The sequence below is a fragment of the Staurois parvus genome, unplaced genomic scaffold, assembly GCF_062004578.1.
Source record: "Staurois parvus isolate SC_StPar_1 unplaced genomic scaffold, SC_StPar_1.0 ptg000704l, whole genome shotgun sequence".
Lineage (NCBI taxonomy): Eukaryota > Metazoa > Chordata > Amphibia > Anura > Ranidae > Staurois > Staurois parvus.
In genome coordinates, this window is record NW_028318500.1 from 2,048,331 (window position 1) to 2,067,258 (window position 18,928).

The 18,928-nt window shown below is 47.4% G+C and overlaps 1 protein-coding gene and 1 pseudogene across 1 annotated transcript in view; one reads left to right on the forward strand and one right to left on the reverse strand.

The window, feature by feature from the left end:
* LOC149445898 (immunoglobulin lambda-1 light chain-like) overlaps positions 1 to 18,928 on the reverse strand; it is a 537,782-nt gene that overhangs the window by 472,744 nt on the left and 46,110 nt on the right. The gene's annotated exons all lie outside the window — the stretch shown is intronic.
* Positions 993 to 4,583, forward strand: LOC149445901 (uncharacterized; annotated as a pseudogene).

The window sequence follows — 18,928 nt, forward strand, 5'->3', positions numbered from 1 at the left end:
AGGGAGCCCAACGTGGGAGACGGAGCGCTGCGGCTGCCGGGCTGTCCCCTGCTGCAGTCGGCGGGCCTCCTGTACTGCAGGGAGCGGCGGCTCTGAAGAGGATCCAGCAGAAGGGCGGCTCTGGGCAGACTGCTGAGGTGATCGCGACAGGAGGGAGACCAGGGACATCGAGGGGCGTGGCTGGTGCCAGGAGGCGGAGTCGGCTGCGGCACGGCCCGGAGGGACCCGTGGCTCCTGGGACGGGGAGGCCATGCAGCCGTCAAGAGGAGGTCGACAGATCGGAGGGCGAGCTGTCTGAACCCGATGCGGGGGTGACAGCTGGCCGCTCTGCAGCGATGGAGTCGGGAAGCGCGGCTGATGGGACATCTCCTGGGCAGCCTGGTGAGTTCCCTATTTTATTCTCTTCTGCGCTTCGGGACCTGTTGGGGGGAGGCGGGGGCGCGGCCTCGGCGGAGAGGGATGTGGGCGTTCCCGCGTCAGGTTTAGGGGGGGGTCTCGGCGATTTGATGTTCGGCCTGAGGGATTTGTTGCGGCGTTTGGAGCAGGGTGAGGGTAGGGCCCCTGGGCCTGCTTCGGCGTGGCTTCCGCCGCCGGGTGTCGGGGTCCTAGAGCAGGAGGGAGGGGACAGGCGGAGCTCGGGGGTTTCTCCCCCTCCTGGTTCTGCGCCAGGGGTGGTTACAGCGGAAACAGGTGCTCTGGTTTCTGGGGTTGTAGAAGGGGGTGCTGGGGTCTCCGGGACGGTAGGCGTGGCGGACTCGGCCAAGGGTGAGGTATATGTCTGTTTTGAGGGTCCTTTGGGTGCGCACTTGCCGTCGGAGGTTCGGGAGCGGATTTGGAGAGGGGAGTATGTGGACATTTTCACGCTCTTGCCTTTGGAGCGTTTTCCGTTAGATGGGTTGCGGGTTGACGAGGGTAGGCGTGAGGACGCTGAGAAGCGGCGTTTTCGTTTTATCCCGCGGACATTTGCGAATTGGATGCAGGCATTTGCGATCATGGCCAGTGTCATTGGGGAGAAGACTCCTGAGCATTGCTCAGCTCTCTTTTGTTACCTGGATGCCATTAGCGAGGCTAGCAGGGTTTACGGTGGGACCGCATGGCTTCGATACGACGAGCAGTTTCAGCAGAGGCGGGCTGTTCGCCCTTCATTGCGTTGGGACCATAAGGACATTGGCCTTTGGATGCGCCTCATGACTCCCGTGCGGGCTCCCGGTTCGTTTTTTCAGGGTGGGGTCGGTGGTTCATTCTCCCCAGGACAATCGGCCTCAAAGCGTAGGGGTGTATGTTGGCAGTTCCAAGAGGGCGCGTGTCGTTTCAGGGGGTCCTGCCGTTTTAAACATGAGTGTTCAGGTTGCGGCGGCTCCCATCCTTTGTCGCGCTGTTTCAAGCGGGGTAGAGGCCTGCCCGGAGAGCATGCGAGTAAAAGGGACAACTCCGGTGAAAGTGGAAAGGATGCGGCCTTTCCTAAATAGATATCCGGATCGAGCCGCCGCCGGGTTGCTGTTGGCGGGGTTTTCGGAGGGTTTTCGTATTCCGTGTAGTTTGACTTCGATCCCCCCTTTAGCTCGTAACTTACGGTCGGCGGTGCAGCATGCTGAGGTGGTTTCGGCGAAGTTGAGTAAGGAAGTGGGGCTGGGACGTATGGGCGGTCCGTTTTCTTGCGCTCCGTTTTCAGATCTGGTGGTTTCACCCTTGGGGGTGGTGCCCAAGAAGGAGCCGAATTCGTTCAGGTTGATTCATCACCTGTCTTTCCCCAAAGGGGGGTCGGTTAATGACGCCATCGATCCGCAGTCCTGTTCGGTGTCTTACACATCGTTTTCTGGGTTCGTCGTTATGGGCGCGGTTCGCTTATGGCGAAGTCAGATATTGAGTCCGCATTTCGCTTGTTGCCGGTACATCCGGATAGTTTTCGTTTTCTGGGGTGCCATTGGCAGGGCTCGTTTTATGTTGACAAGTGCCTTCCCATGGGGTGTTCGATTTCTTGCGCTTTGTTTGAGCGGTTCAGTTCGTTTTTGGAGTGGGTGGTGCGGGATGTCTCCGGGATAAATTCGGTCATCCATTATTTGGATGATTTTCTTTGCGTGGGTCCGCCCGCTTCCAGGGTTTGCGCGGTTTTGTTGGCTACGTTGCAACACGTTGCTGACCGTTTCGGGATTCCATTGGCTTTGGACAAGACTGAGGGCCCGGCTTCAGTGATGACTTTTCTGGGCATCGTTTTGGATTTGGATGCCATGGAGTGCCGGCTGCCAGGGGACAAATTGTTAGCCCTACAAGGGGAAATTCGTGGGGTGCTGGGCAAGCGAAAAATTCAGCTACGGGCCTTGCAGTCGTTGCTGGGTAAGCTGAACATCGCTTGTCGTATCCTGCCGATGGGGCGAGTATTTTGCCGACGGCTGGCGGCGGCGACGGCGGGTATTAATTCCCCTTTGCATTTCATTCGTTTAACTAGGGAACATCGGGAGGACTTGAGGATTTGGCATACCTTTTTGGATGACTTTAATGGACGGGCGCTGTGGATGTCGGGACCAGTCAGTAATTTTGACTTAGAATTGTTCACGGATGCGGCGGCTTCCGGGGGCTATGGGGCCTTTTTTTAAGGGGCGGTGGAGTGCGGCTCCGTGGCCTTCTTCTTGGGCTGCGGCGGGTTTCCTTAGTAACCTGGTGCTGTTGGAACTTTTTCCGGTGGTATTGGCGGTTGAGGTTTGGGGTGAACATTTTAGGAATCAGAAGGTTCGGTTTCATTGCGACAACTTGGGGGTGGTCCAGGTCATCAACCGGGTCTCGGCTTCCTCGCAACCAGTGGTTGGCTTGCTTCGCCATTTAGTGTTGCGTTGGCTGCAGCTGAACGTTTTTCTCCATGCTGTGCATCTCCCTGGGGTTGATAACATCTTGGCTGACGCTTTGTCTCGTTTTCAGTGGGACAAATTCCGAGAGTTGGCGCCGGCGGCGGAGCAACACGGGGTTCCTTGTCCCGACTGGCTGTGGGAGATTGCCTTGGGGTCGTTGCAGGTTGGATCCGGAGGTCGGTAAGTGACGCGACATGGTCGGCATACTCGAAGGTCTGGCGAGAGTGGCGGGATTTGTTACAACAAATCGAGATAGATCCGTGGGGCCCGGAGGTAGGGGTGGAGGTTTTGTATTATTTGGCAAGGAACTTGGAACGGGGGGTGTCGGCTGCTGCGGTGGATAGGCAGTTGGCTGGCTTGGCCTTCCTCTTTAAGCTTCAAGGGTGTCGGGACTTCACGAAGGAATTTTGGGTGCGACAGGCTCTTCGGGGTTACCGTAGGGCTTGTCGCAGTAAGGATTCTCGTCGTCCGGTGTCCTTCGAGTTGTTAGGATCGTTGTTTGAGCATCTGCGCTGTGTTTGCTTTTCAGACTTTGAGGTGTGTTTATTTCGGGCGGCCTTTGCAGTGGCTTTCTTTGGGGCATTGCGTATTGGGGAGCTTGTCAGTCCGTCCAAATCCGTTCTTGGGGGTTTGTTGGGGGATGATGTCAGGGTCTCTGGTGATTGGGTGGAGGTGTTCGTCCGTCGGTCCAAGACGGACCAATTGGGTCGTGGTGCGCGGGTAAAGTTTTTTGCCCTTCCTACATCCTTAGTGTGCTCGGTGCGGGTGGTTCGTGACTTTTTGTCCTGTCGTCTGGTGGGGAGTGGCTCTTTTTTCATGCATGAAGATGGGTCCCCGTTGACTCGTTTTCAATTTGTGTCGGTTTTTCGACGCTGTTTGAAGGTTGTGGGTTTGGATGCATCTTTGTATGCTTCTCACTCATTTCGGATTGGGGCGGCTACTGAGGCTGCCCGGTGGGGTTTGTCAGATGCGGCGGTAAAACGTATTGGTAGATGGGATTCCCAGAGGTTTCGCTTGTACATTCGTCCGCATCTGTTGGGTTGATTAAGGTTGGATCCCGGGTTGGTGTCCCTGGGTTGGGGGGAGTTTGTTCTGTCTCTGTGCCGTTTTTTGTTCTGGTGGTAGTTCTTGCTCTTTTATTTCAGATGGAGCGGTGCGCCTGGTGTGGATCCTGGGGCACTCCTACGTTTTTGGGGGGCCAGGCGGGCGGATGTGAGGCCTAATGGGCGACAGTTGGGATTGCCTAGACAGGAGGCTTGCGTGCGATGGATTGGTGTGCCGGGGATGTTGTGGGGTCGTGTGGTGCCTGAAGTTCGGCGTTTTTCTAGTCTGGATAGGCCACCGGATGTTCTGGTGTTGCATGCGGGGGGTAATGATCTGGGAGTTCGGTCCATGCGGGAGCTGGTGAGGGACGTAAAGATGGACTTTCTGCTATTGCGGAGGGATTATCCGGACATGGTGTTGGTATGGTCGGATATGGTGGCCCGCGCCTCTTGGCGTTTGGCGCGGTCGGTGGAGCGGCTTAATAAAGCGCGGATAAAGGTCAACAAGGAGGTGGGGCGCTTTTTTATTCGGAATGGGGGGTTGGTGGTCCGGCATTTGGAGTTGGAGGTGGATACCTGGCGGTATTTGCGGAATGATGGGGTTCATCTTAACGCAGTTGGGACGGATTTGTGGTCTCTGGGTTTACAGGATGGTGTGCAGAGAGCAGTCCATTTGTGGTGGGGCACGCATGGGTAAGGGCTTACCCAGCGTGTTGTGGCGGTTTGTTGGTCTTTGGAGGCGGGTATTATCTGGAAGGTACAGAGAATGGTGTGGGACCCATCGGTGGTATGGTGTGCCCGGGGAACATTCCAGTTAACCAAGGTTTAACTGGAATGTGGTGGTGCTGCACTGCGGACGGTAAGGTTGTCTCCGAGCTGGGTGGTTGCGGCTGGAGGCCTGTTGGTATATGGGGTCCGCAGGTGCATTTCGGATAATTTTGTGGATGGGGCCTTCGAAGACCAACAACAAATTGGTATGTTTTCTGTATAAGGAATTGGTTTGGTGTTTTAAAATTGTGTGGTTAATAATAAAAGGCCATGTTGGCCATTTACTCCAAATCGGTGTCATGTTTTTATTTAAATAAGAGTTATAGGTAAGGGGATCTGGATGAACCGATCTCTGGTGCACTAGTCATGCCTTGTACAGTCACCAGATCTCAATCCAATAGAGCACCTTTGGGATGTGGTGGAATGGGAGATTCACATCATGGATGTGCAGCCATCAAATCTGCAGCAACTGTGTGATGCTATCATGTCAATATGAACCAAAATCTCTGAGGAATGTTTCCAGCACTTTGTTGAATCTAAACCACAAAGAATTAAGGCAGTTCTCAAGGCAAAAGTGGTTCCAACCCGGTACTAGCAAGGTGTACCTAATAAAGTGGCTGGTGAGTGTATGTGGAGGTGGCATATACCATCAAGTGACAACAGGTGGAGGCAATTCAATTGAAGCTTAAACCACTTGACCACTGGGCTATATAAGAGTGACAGCATGGTCATCTAGTTCTGGGAGGGCGTCATATAACATCCTCCAGGGCGCCCTCTGGGGTGCACACCTGGCGAGTTCTTTGATTGCTGTGTCCTTTGGACACAATTGATCACATGACATGGTAAAGGGCCAATCACAGCGCCCTTTTACCATGCGATCAGCTGTGTCCAATGACACAGCTGATCACAATGTAAACACAGTTGCTGGTTATCGGCTGCAATTTCCTCAGGCTGTCATAGCGTAAGGAGAGAGGATAGCTGTAATTAGCAAGTGTATTTACACATCAGAGGACATCAGTGCAGCCCCAAGGGAACATCAGTGCAGTCCCATCAGTGCCGTCTATCAGTGACCTTCAGTGCCGCATATCGGTGCAGCCTCATCAGTGCCTCCTCGTCAGTACCCATCAGTGCTATTAGTGTCCATCAGTGCTGCATATCAGTGCCCATCAGTGCAGCCTCATCAAAGCACATCAGTGAAGGAGAAAAATGTATGAAGAATTTTATAACAAAAACTACGAAAAAAAACTTTTTGTTCAAAATTTTTGGACTTCTTTAGTTTTGTTTAGCAAAACATAAAAAAACCCAGTGATGATTAAATACCACCAAAAGAAAGCTCTATATGTCTAAAAAAAATGATCAAAATTTAATTTGAGTACAGTTTTGCATTACCACGCAAAAGTCATTCAAATTCTGACAGCACTGAAAGCTGAAAATTGGCCTGGGGTGGAAGGGGGTGAAAGTGCCAGGTACGCAAGTGGTTAACCAACTGGAACAAAAAAAGTGCCCGAAGGGGGGAAAGCATTTTGTGACCTGGTGTTTGGCAGGTACACCACTTGAGGTGAGCGCATGAAATCATTACACTTGATCTTAGAACACAAGAGATGTAATACAAGAATAAGTGGATAACTGTGTTTTTTCTTTATTTATTTAAATCTACTTATTACTAAGAGACTGAGATTACTACAAGAGAACATTTAAACACAGATATCAGTGCAGTTATACAGTATGTACTTGAGGAATGTATATCAGTTCTCTGTGCTCCAGAGTGGTGTACAAAGATGCAACTGTGACACATCCTCTGTGTACCATATATCAGCACTGGCCTTGCTGCCCTCTAAGGGTTGGGGGAAACCCGCAGGAACCGATTGTAAAAACAAAGGAAAACAGGGGGCGCACCAGCCTTGTGCATTATCTAGGGTCTTAGTTTTACTGATCCAAAACAAAATATACTCACAAACATTATAGAAACAAAAGCGTGTCCAATACAAAGTGACCGGCTCTGAGGAAGAGGAAACCGCTCCTCGAAACACGTCAGCCTTAAGAGGGTCCTCATGAATGAGAGAGCTGATTCTGCGTACTGGTTGCTTTGTATTTGACACACTTTTGTTTCTACAATGTTTGTGAGTATATTTTGTTTTGGATCAGTAAAGCTATCACCCTAGATATTGCACAAGGCTGGTGCACCCTGTTTTCCTTTGTTTTTACAATATATATTTGAGGGCATGTGGCCAGGTATGGTTCAGGAAGGGGGGCACTCGCTCATCCCCCTTTCCTGACCTGCCGGTCTGCATGCTAGGGTAAGGGTCTGGTATGGATTTTGAGGGGGGACCCCACACTGTTTTTTTTTTTTATTTTGGTGTGGAAATATGGATTGGGGGGGGGGGGAATCCTACGCTGTTTCTTTTCTTAATTTTTCATTGCTGGCAATTCATTTTTTTACATTCAGTTGTCAGAGTGAAATCCACTATTCTTCACACAGAATTTGGATCAGTCGATAAATTGTTGACGTTACAAATTCGAATCATTCTGAAAATGTGGAATTAGTTAGAAAAAGAGTTGACTAAACAAAACAAATTTTAACTAAATTCGTTACTATTGTTATTTGGAAATTTGGATACATCCTAAGCTCTGAATAATCAAAAGTTTGTCTGAATTTAGATACGGACCGAAATGAATTGCACATGTCTGCAGGGAGCAGAAAGTGGTATTTAAGGGTGAGAGCAGAGAGTAGCAGGGTCTTTCACCGGCTAGAGACTGACCCAGCCTGGAAGTGTTGTTAAACCTTCTAAGTCCTAGGAGAGACGTTAAGTCTAGTTAAGATTTTCGGTCATCGAGGAGCCATACGATCATTCCCAAAGTTGCAGGAACACCCAAAACAACAACCAGAGATGATCTTCTTGGGAAACTTCAAGCCAGAGTCAAACTGAAACTGAGAGGAGGCCTTCAGATTGCCTGGATCACAACAAGTAGGCCTTAGAGAATTCCCAGGAGAAAGACTGTACCCCCCTTTCTTGCTAGAGGGACCATTCAAGACCTGCTGCCAGGGTTGTGCCTTAGAGGAGGCCCCTGTGCTAAAAGCTGTGTGCTACCTTTTTGTACAGAGATGTCTGTGGTACTTCACTTTATCACTTCAACATAGTATCCTCATTCAAGTTATTTAGTTCTGGGCATCCCAAAGCTTTACCCAATCCCTATACCCTCTATAAAACAAATAAAACAACAAAAAAAGACACTATCTGCCTGGTTACTGCCTGGGGACAGAGTGAGAGTTTGTACACCTGGCTAAAAATACCCTGTGTCTGGCTGCTTGCTCCATAAAGGGACCAGAACCTGGGATCAATATAGCAGTACCAATCGGGTCTGTGCATCACAATTTTTTTTTATAATTTGACCCAAGTTGATAAATGGTTTGTTAGCTTAAGCAGTATTAACCCCCCCCCCCCCAAAATATCAATTGGATTGCTACTTAGCAATTCTTAGCTGTGATAGCTGCATTCAGGGCTGCTGTTAAAAACCATGGGGCCCCATACAGCCAACCCCATAGGGCCCTCCCAATAAAAACACAGTTTTCTATACTTCAGTTATGAATGAACAAAGTCATTGTGTTCATTCAGGAAAGAAAGGGGCTGGTAAATGTGACATGTTTACTGGACCCTTCCCCCACTCTCCATCCTGAAGGATCCTATTGTGTGCTAGCAGCTGCCGGTGGGAAAGAGAGGAGGGAAGCAAACAAGGGGGCCTTGGTAGCAGTGGGAAACATATGGTGCACAGTGAGGATGATGGATATGGGGGGTCAATTACTGGAACTGATCCCCAGTATGGTTCTATGGCTCTCCCTGCAGCAGCTGAAAGGAGAGAGGAGAACAAGCCAACTTTCACCTGCTGCAGAGAGAGCCATACAGGGGATCAGTTCCAGTAATTGCCCCCCCCCCCACTGTACCGATCACCCTCCCTGCGCACATCAGACTCACCCAGCTGCCTGGGTCCCCCTGCCAGCCTGGACCCCATACAGGAGTACTGGTGGTACCCCCTTATCCACGGCCCTGTATGCATTAGTTTACTTTTTTAGGCTTTATTTCTTCTGTTTTCATCTAGTGATCCAGCCTATTCAAGTCTACTGTTTTTCAAAAGCACAAGCTGTCCAACAGAATATCAGTTTACATTGATGAGAAAAATCATTTAACACTCGCAGGGGTGATTAAAATGATCAGCTTTTATACACTATATTGCCAAACGTATTGGGACACCCCTCCAAATCATTGGACTCAGGTGTTCCAATCACCTCCATGGCCACAGGTGTATAAAATCAAGCACTTAGGCATGCAGACTGCTTCTACAAACATTTGTGAAAGAATGGGTCGCTCTCAGGAGCTCAGTGAATTCAAGCGTGGTAATGTGATAGGTTTCCACCTGTGCAATAAGTCCATCCGTGAAATTTCCTTGCTACTAAATATTCCACGGTCAACTGTTAGTGGTATTATAACAAAGTGGAAGCAACTGGGAATAACAGCAACTCAGCCACAAATTGGTAGGCCATGTAAAATGACAGAGCGGGGTCAGCGCATGCTGAAGGGCACAGTGCGCAGAAGTCGCTAACTGTCTGCAGAGTCAATAGCTAAAGACCTCCAAACTTCATGTGACCTACAGATTAGCACACCAACAGTGCTTAGAAAGCTTCATAGAATGGGTTTCCATGGCCGAGCGGCTGCATCCAAGCCTTACATCACCAAGTGCAATGCTGTAAAGCACGCCACCACTGGACTCTAGAGCAGTAGAGATGTGTTCCAGACAACGAAGGCAAAGGGAAGCCCAAAAGGAGATTACAAAGTGGACTAAGTGGTTTATAAATAAAAAACAGGCTTTATTATGTTCAAAGACTACACGTATTAAAAGAGCACAGATACCCCCACACCATATAAATTAAAAAGACAACGTTGTCTAGTCACAATGAAGCGCTGTACAGCCAGCACACCACACAAACATATACTCATTCACATATAACAGATAAACTAATTGGCTAGCAGAACAGGACTGCTGGTTACTCGGACATACTGCAAACAAACAGCTGCTAATACCCTATTAATGGCAACCAGTTCACTTATTGAAGGGATTCCAGTGGGACAGATCCTACAGATCTGCAGAAACTGTACACTGGATTTTGATTTCCGTACTGAATCAACAGATATGTACAATTAATTCCAAGAGAGAGGCTACCCCCATAGGGTTCTGAAAAAGGCAAGGAAAAAAGCATGGGACTCAAACCGAGATGACCTCCTAATTCCATCAAGACATCTGAAAGAACAAAATAAGACAGAGACTTTGACTAGAATTATCACCAGATTTGGGGCCCAGTGGGGGCAAGTTAGTAATGTTCTGGAAAAACACTTGGGTATTCTAACAAAATCACCAGCTTTGGCCAAAATTGTAGGGCCACGTCCCCTACTGGTAACAAGGAGAGCACGCAATTTAGGGGACTTGGTGCATACTGAGTTCTGTAAGAAAACCACTACACATTGGCTTACGATTTTGCCCCCACTCAAAGGGATGCATGCGACCACTGCCAAATTTTGTAAATATGTAGATAAGAGCGACTGGTTTATGAACTCTGATCGCTTGAAATGTTTCTTCATCAAAGATTCTACCACTCGCCTTATCTACTTGCAAGAATGTCCATGTAACAACTATTATATAGGGAAAACTAACAGACAGCTTAGGGTACGTATTGGGGAACACTTCTGAAGTATTAAAAAGAAAAATGATGAGAGCCCACTTGCATTACACTTTGCAGAGTTCCATAATGGTAAGCCTGATGGGATGAAGGTTAAAGGGATTTTTGTCCTTAAGCTATCACCACGTAGAGGTAATTTTAATACTATACTGCTGCAAAAAGAAAAAATGTGGATTTTCAAATTGGATATATTAGCCCCTAAAAGGCTTGAACACAAAATACAACCTGCAGGTGTTCCCAGATGCACACTAGACATGCATATATGCCACTGACTAGATATGGTGGGACTGGTGGGCTATGGTATTTAGACTTCCTTCAGGAACTAGATAACTTTTCCATTTCCCCTTTATGCTTCCTTGCTTTTTGTCAGTTGATTTATTTTTCCTTCTTTATTAAAAAAAATCCATTGTCTTCTTCCTAGCTACTATCTGGATGAACAGACCATTAAAATGTGCTGTGTGGTGAATAATCTGTGTGTAGGTGCATATGTGAGTGGGAGAGTGACATCTAGTGGCAGAAATAGTTTTCTGCATGCCGAGTAGGTATATAAGGACCATGGAAAATAGCTCCTCCCATCCCTGAAGAACCTCAAAATCTTTGGGCAAAACATGTAGGAGTGTATGTAACCACGTCACTGACATAGGTGATGTCATGTCAGAGGCGTCGGTGCCAGCCAGCACACCGTGTATTACAATCTGAAGAGCCATCACTGTATTCAACCACTGAGGTCCACACTTCAGTATTATTATTATACAGTATTTATATAGCGCTAAAAGGTTTGCTCAGCGCTGTACATTATAGTGGGGGACAGAACATGAGACAATACAGTAACAAAACAAAACACAAGGGGGTCAAGGGCCCTGCTCTTTCGAGCTTACAATCTAGGAGTATGCTGCCTTCCGATCCTCCCAGGGACAAGTCGCTCTAGCGATCATCGCCATATGGAGGAGAGGAATGCTACTATGCCCTGGATGGACTGACGGCTGCTGTATATGTACCACATGGGGACGGGCGGGCCTATTGTTTGACCTGTCTATGTCCATTACTGGAGGCATAGGCCACCGGTACACTTTCCTATGGTCAACATAACAACTCAAGGTAGAGCAGCTGGACCTTAGTGATGGCTTTACCGCTGATATTCACCAGATTGAACTGAGTCATTAACTTTCTATATACTCCATTTATGGTCCTTTATTCACTCAAGTGATTAACCACGTCTGGATCCAATACCAGGGACCTAGTATTCACACTCTCAGATAGCTGCAGCAGTACTCATGTTAGCTTCCATTGCCTTAACGAGAAATTTTTTTAACCTTTATGGCCATCAGTCCTGTTCTGTTCTGTTAGCCAATTAGTTTATCTGTTATGTGTGAATGAGTATATGTTTGTATGGTATGCTGGCTATACAGCCCTTCATTTTGACTAGACAACATTGTCTTCTTTCAGATGTCTCGATGGAATTAGGAGGTCATTTCGGTTTGAGTTCCATGCTTTTTTCCTTGTCTTTTTCAGAACCCTCTGGGGGTATCTCTCTTGGAATCGATTGTACCTATCTGTCAATTCAGTACAGAAATCACAATCCAGTGTACAGTTCCTGCGAACCCACAGGATCTGTCCCACTGGAATACCTTCAATAAGTGACGTAGTTGCCATTAATAGGGTATTAGCAGCTGTTTGTTTGCGGTATGTCCGAGTAACCAGCAGTCCTGTTCTGCTAGCCAATTAGTTTATCTGTTATGTGTGAATGAGTATATGTTTGTGTGGTGTGCTGGCTGTACAGCCCTTAATTTTGACTAGACAACATTGTCTTTTTAATTTATATGGTGTGGGGGTATCTGTGCTCTTTTAATACATGTAATCTTTGAACATAATAAAGCCTGTTTTTTATTTATAAGCCGCTTGGTCCTCTTTGTAATCTCCTTTTGAGCTTTCCTTTGCCCTTGTTATCTGGGTCACAGTTGTGAGCTACGTGGATTGCACCATTTATTTGTATCATCTTGGGTGAGTGGGCGTCATCTCACATGGTTGTTTGTATTGTCACCACGTGATAGGGAAGTGGCTATGGTTGGTTCCCTGATGTAATTTTTATCTTTTTTGACAGTAGAGATGTGTTCTCTGGAGTGATGAGTCATGCTTCTTTGGCAATCTGATGGACATGTCTGGGTTTGGTGGTTGCCAGGAGAATGGTACTTGCCTAACTGCATTGTGCCAAGTGTAAAGTTTGGTAGAGGGAGATTATGGTGTTGAGCTGTATTTCAGGGGTTGGGCTTGGCCCCTTAGTTCTAGTGAAGGGAACTCTTAAGGCATCAGCATACCAAGACATTTTGGACAATTTCATGCTCCCAACTTTGTGGGAACAGTTTCGGGATGGCCCCTTCCTTTTCCAATATGACTGCACACCAGTGCACAAAGCAAAGTCCATTAAGACATGGATGAGCGAGTTTGGGGTGGAGGAACTTGACTGGCCTGCACAGAGTCCTGACCTCAACCTGATAGAACAGGGATGAATAAGAACAGACTGTGAGCCAGGCCTTCTCATCCGACATCAGTGCCTGACCTCACAAATGCGCTTCTGGAAGAATGGTCAAACATTCCCATAGACACACTCCTAAACCTTGCGGACTGCCTTCCCAGAAGAGTTGAAGATGTTATAGCTGCAAAGGGTGGGTCAACTCAACTCAAAACCCTACGGACTAAGATTGGGATGCCATTAAAGTTCTTGTGTGTGTAAAGGCAGGCGGCCCAATACTTTTGGCAAAATAGAATATTTATGTAAAACCTTTATCCCAAAAGGATAAATTGTTGCTTTAACCAGGCTCGGACTGGGACAAAAAATAGGCCCGGGCATTTTGGACTGAGCAGCCCCAAGTCCGGGGACCCTTTCTTCAGAGTCCAGTGGTGGAACACCAGGGTCCAGTTGCAAGAGCAACCTTTGCGACCCTGGTAGTTCTGTCACTAGTGTCAGTAAGTTTTTATTTTTTTATTTTTTTTTTACAATTTTATATTTCATTATTTTTTTTTTGTAGGAGTCCTGTTGTGGGTCTTTGGTGAGAGGGAAAGGCAGGAAGGAAGGAGGAAGGAAGGAAAGAAAACAGGGAGGGAGGGTGGATGGGAGGAAGGAGGGGAGGGAGGGAGGGAGGAGAGAGAGGAAGGAAGAAAGGAAGGAAAGAAAGAAAGAGAGAGAGGAAGAAATAGAGAGAGGAATTAAAGAGAGAGGAAGGAAGAAAAAGGAAGGAAAGAGAGAAAGGAAGGAAGAAAGAAAGAAAGGAAGGAAAGGAGAGAGATAAAGAAGGAGAGAGAGAGAGAGAAGAAAGAGAGAAAGAAGGAGAGAGAGCAGAAAAAGGAAGGAAGGAAAGAGAGAAAAAGAGAGAGAGAGAGAGAGAGGGAAGAAGGGGGGAGAGAAGACACAAGACTGGCAGGGAGTGTGGGTGGGGCAGACACAGGAGGAGAGGGCAGGAAGAGGAGGGGAGAACCAGCTTTCTCTCTCCTCTCCCGTCTGTGGTGGGAGGGACTGTCAGCACTGGGGACAGTCTATCCTGACAGAACCCGATAGCAGCACTGTGGGGGATGGGGGGGTGCCAGCCGCAGGGGAGCATACAGGAACCCATGGCAGCAGGAGATGGATAGGAGGGGCGGCCGGGCAGCACATAGAGGAACTGGACCGTGCATTTCTCACTTGCCACCACTGAGTGCCTGCAGAAGGGACAGGAGGAGAAGCAGGCACTCAGTGGCAGCAAGTGAGAAATGCACGGTCTGGTTCCTCTATGTGCCGCCCGGCCGTCCCTCCTATCCAGGTAGCCCTGGCCCACTGGGCAAATGCCCGGTGTGCCCTATGGCCAGTTCAGGCCTGGCTGTAACTGATTATATAGTGTGAGCTGGAGTTTGGCTCCCATTAGTTTAGTGCAGAGTTTCTCAACCTTTTTTTCAGTCAAGGCACCCTTTAAAATTCGGCACAATCTCAAGGCACCCCATTCTAAAATGTAAAAACTATTCTACACACATCCACACATATAGTACACCCAACATCAGAGGTGATTTATTCTTCCAAAGCAAATACACCTTTGTACACTGGTACCGACTAGTATTCCAGTGTGTCTCTCTCAGTTTCTCTCTCTCAATCTGCTAATGTGATCCCAATGCTGACGGAGAGGGGCAGGGAAGGGGCAAACAAGGATGGTGATCATTTCAACGGCATCTGAAAATGCAGGATGTTTTTCCCGCGATTGTGGCTCATTTTTCCATGCGACAAACATGCCGTGATCACGCAAACTAAATTGTGGAACATGCAATGCTCAAAAAAGTTTCTGGAAAAATGTGCCACGATTGTGGTGCCATTGAAATGAATGCATCTGAACACACAAATGCATGTGTTCACAGTGCGTTTTGAAATTGTGGGCAAAATCGTGGCTATTCCGATTTGAAATGACTAAGTGTGAATGGAGCCTAAAAGGCAGGATTGATCCACCTGCTGGATTATATACCATTTTTGGGCAATTTTAAGGCATTTTGCCAAGGCTCCCCTGAGGAAGCATGAAGGCACCCCAGAAAGCCTGGGCACCCTGGTTGAAAAGGCTGGTTTAGTACATTTAAATCTAATATATTTACCACTACCCTCTCCCCAGGGGCGTATCTACCGCAAAGCAAACAAGGCGTTTGCCTAGGGCGGCAATTTTTAGGGGGGTGGCACCGATCCCCGAAAGAAGGGACCTTGTGAGCAGCAGCGGACAGAGCCATGCAGGGCCGCCATCAGAGGGGTACCTTCGGTACTGTTGCAGTGGCCCGGACAGCAGGAGGATCGATGTGGGGGAGGGCAGTTGCAGAGCGGTGGTCCTGTACCTCTCCCTCCAGGAGCCAGGACCAGGGGACAGCCTGGAGCAGGGAGAGAAGAGCCCGGAAGAGGTGAGCTGTGCTGTGTTCTGGGGGATCTCCCTGCCTCCCTCCCTACATTGACAGATCGTATGGAACTGCACACCAACCCCTTCCCCCTCCTTCCTGCTGCCCGGAGATCAGCAGCCCTTGGTGCAGGTGTGTGTGTGCAGCCCCATACGATCTGAGAAATGAAGATAGGGAAGAGAGAGGGGGGAAGAGAGAGAGAGGGAAGAGAGGGGGGGGGAGAGAGAGAGAGGGAAGAGAGGGGGGGAGAGAGAGAGGGAAGAGAGGGGGGGAGAGAGAGGGAAGAGGGAGGGGAGAGAGAGGGAAGAGGGAGAGAGAGAGGGGGAAGAAAGAGAGGGGAGAGAGGGAGGGGAGAGAGAGGGGGGAGAGAGAGGGAAGAGGGAGAGAGGGGGGGTATAGGGAGAGAAGAGAGAGGGGTGAATAGAGAGAGGGGGGGGGAGAGGGAGGAAGAGAGATGGAAGAGAGAGAGGGGGGAAGAGAGATGGAAGAGAGAGAGGGGGAAGAGAGATGAAAGAGAGAGAGAGAGGGGGAAGAGAGATGGAAGAGAGAGAGGGGGGAAAGGGAAGAGAGAAAGAGGGGGGAGAGAGGGAAGAGAGAAGGGGGGGGGGAGAAGGAAGCAAGAGGGGAGAGAGAGAGAGGGAAGAGAGAGGGAAAGGAGAGAGGCAGAGAGAGGGGGGGAAGAGAGAGAGGAGAGAGAGGGAAAGAGCGAGGGGGGGAGGGGAAGAGAGAGATGGAAGAGGGAGAGGGAAGAAAGAGGGAGGGAAGAGGTAGAGAGAGAGGGAAGAGAGAGAGGAAGATAGAGGACGAGAGAGAGAAAGAGGGAAGAGAGAGAGATGGGCAGATAGAGGGGGAAGAGAGAGAGGGGGAAGAGAGAGAGGGGGAAGAGAGAGAGGGGGGAGAGAGGGGGAAGAGAGAGAGAGGAAGAGAGAGGGAAGCGAGATAGGGGGAAGAGAGAGAGGGGGGTAGAGGGGGAAGAGAGGGAGGGAAGAGAGAGAGGGGGAGAGAGATGGAAGAGAGAGAGAGGAGGGAGAGAGATGGAAGGGGGGGGAGAGAGGTGGGGGAGGGAAGAGAGGAAGGGGGAAGAGAGAGAGAGGGGGGGGGAGAGAGAGAAGGAAGAGAGGGAAGAGAGAGAGGAGAGAGAGAGAAAGGGTATTGAGAGGAGAGAGAGAGAAGGAAGAGAGAGAGGAGAGAGAGGGAAGAGAGAGAGAGGAGAGAGGGAAGAGAGAGGGAGAGAGAAGAGAAAGAAAGGGAGAGAAAGAGAATCATATATACTGTACATACACTCACTTATTGACTCTCTCGTTCTCTCATGGGGGGGGGGGGCGCAACATTTTTGTGTTGCCTAGGGCAGCAGAAAACCTAAATACACCACTGCCTCTCCCCAGACTGAAATTGCTGCTGTCTGTTGGGCCCCCTGATCCTTCATCCTAAGTTGTGTCTCACTAATATAGGTGTTGTGTTTCTGATGAAAACAGGGAGAAAAACCAGAGAAAACTAATGCCACCACATCTACTGGTTGGAAAGCTGCAATATACTACATTTTGGGTTTTGGGTGTAATATCACGTTAGGCTACTTCAGTAGAACATCAGTAATACAGAATTCAAATATTTGTTTTTTTATATGCCCACAGATCATTATTATGCTTATTGAAAGGCAATATCAAATTTTATTTGATTAGCACAGTAATCAATAGAAACCAGGTAAAACTAGTCTACATGCAGTCAGGAATATTCTATGAAGTTGCTACACATATATTTGATTATTACTCTTTGGATATTCAAATATGTATATAAATTAGTATGTATGAGGAACAAAAGAGGAAGTTTATATTATGTCTCACTGTGTGCAAATTTGTAGCACTGTGTGCGCACTGCCAGTCCATAGAGCACAGTAATAACCCCCGTCATCTGCAGCCTGTACATTACTGATAGACAAAACACTTGAGCCTCCTTGGATGGATCCAGTAAAACGTTCAGAGGTTCCTGGGGGTTTTATATTATGATTATTGGCTCCATCACTACCTGTTAAACCTTTAGGAACACTCCCAGGTGACTGATATACCCAGCGTGGTTGGTTACTACCAGCTACAGAGCCATCACTACGACCACAGGACAAAATGACATTACCACCAAGAGACGCGGTTATTGTGGGTTCCTGGATGACAGTAAACTGAGCCACAGAATCTGCAATAAAAATGAGAGAATGATGATAGTAAAACAAATCCTAGTATATTGATATACGGTAATCTAAATAAAGTATAAAATGTGAATTACAGGAAAAATAAGTGAGGAAAGTGAAGACCGTCCAGAACATGATCAGGATGATGAGGAATCACTTTGACAGAACAGAGTTTAGTTGAATCCTTCTCATTCTTATAGTTATATTCTGTATATAAACCACACCTTTCTATGCAAAGTGTCTCAGATTCATTTGCTGTTAGCAGCCTCCACCTACTATATATATACTGATAAAATAAATGAAAAAATAAGCCTATTTTCCTCTATAGTTTAAGTACTGTCAGTACTGATTTCTGTCTGAAAAAAAAAATCAGTGATATGCTTCTGTAGTGGAATACTTTTTAGTTGTTCTATTTATATATACATATAAAGTGAGAAAAAAAGGATAATTCTAGCATTGAAAGAAATGCAAAAAATAAAGGTTACAACAATTTAGGACCTTTTCACACTAGCAAAGTTAATGTAGCTGTGTGCTGTGAACTAAACAATGCCGGTGTACTGTTTGCAACAAATCACACTTTTTAACCTTCATTTTTTTTAAAAATAACTATAATGTCAAAATTACATATCATTTACCTTCATGCATTGTAGGGCATTGCAAGGCGCTGCAATGTGTTGCAGCAGGCTGGGGGGGAAAAACTAGAAACATGGTGCTCTGCACTGAAGACAGAGGGGTTGATTTACTAAAAGCAAACAGTTTGTGCGCTGCAAGTGCACAGTATATTCACTGCAAGTGCACAGTATATTATTATTATTATTATACAGGATTTATATATTCACTGCAAGTGCACAGTATATTATTATTATTATTATACAGGATTTATATATTCACTGCAAGTGCACAGTATATTATTATTATTATTATACAGGATTTATATATTCACTGCAAGTGCACAGTATATTCACTGCAAGTACACAGTATATTCACTGCAAGTACACAGTATATTTACTGCAAGTACACAGTATATTCACTGCAAGTACACAGTATATTTGCCTTTAGTGAATCAACCCCATTGTCTTGTAAATATGATAGGCTGTGTTGGGTAGGGCTGCTTAGTTCAGTGCAACACATTACAGAGTGAACAAGCTCTTAATGATAGAAAATCTTTATAGATAATTGAAAACTATGAGGCAAGTAGCTTTTATAGCTCCATAAAGTGGTTCTATAGTCACCATTTTTTAACTTAATTAATCCATTACCTGCATTAAGGTAAAAAAAAACTTGTACTAGCTGTTTGCTTCCCTCTTCCCTAAATACTTGAGTCCTGTATTGATCCAGCACTGTGTATTCTGACTCAGATTGTTGTGATAGCGATTTATCCCTTGTGAGACCTCTCTGCCTAGCCTGTAAAAGCAGATATAATCACTGTGGGCAATCCTTATCAGATAGCTGAACTCACCAATACTGTGTTCAT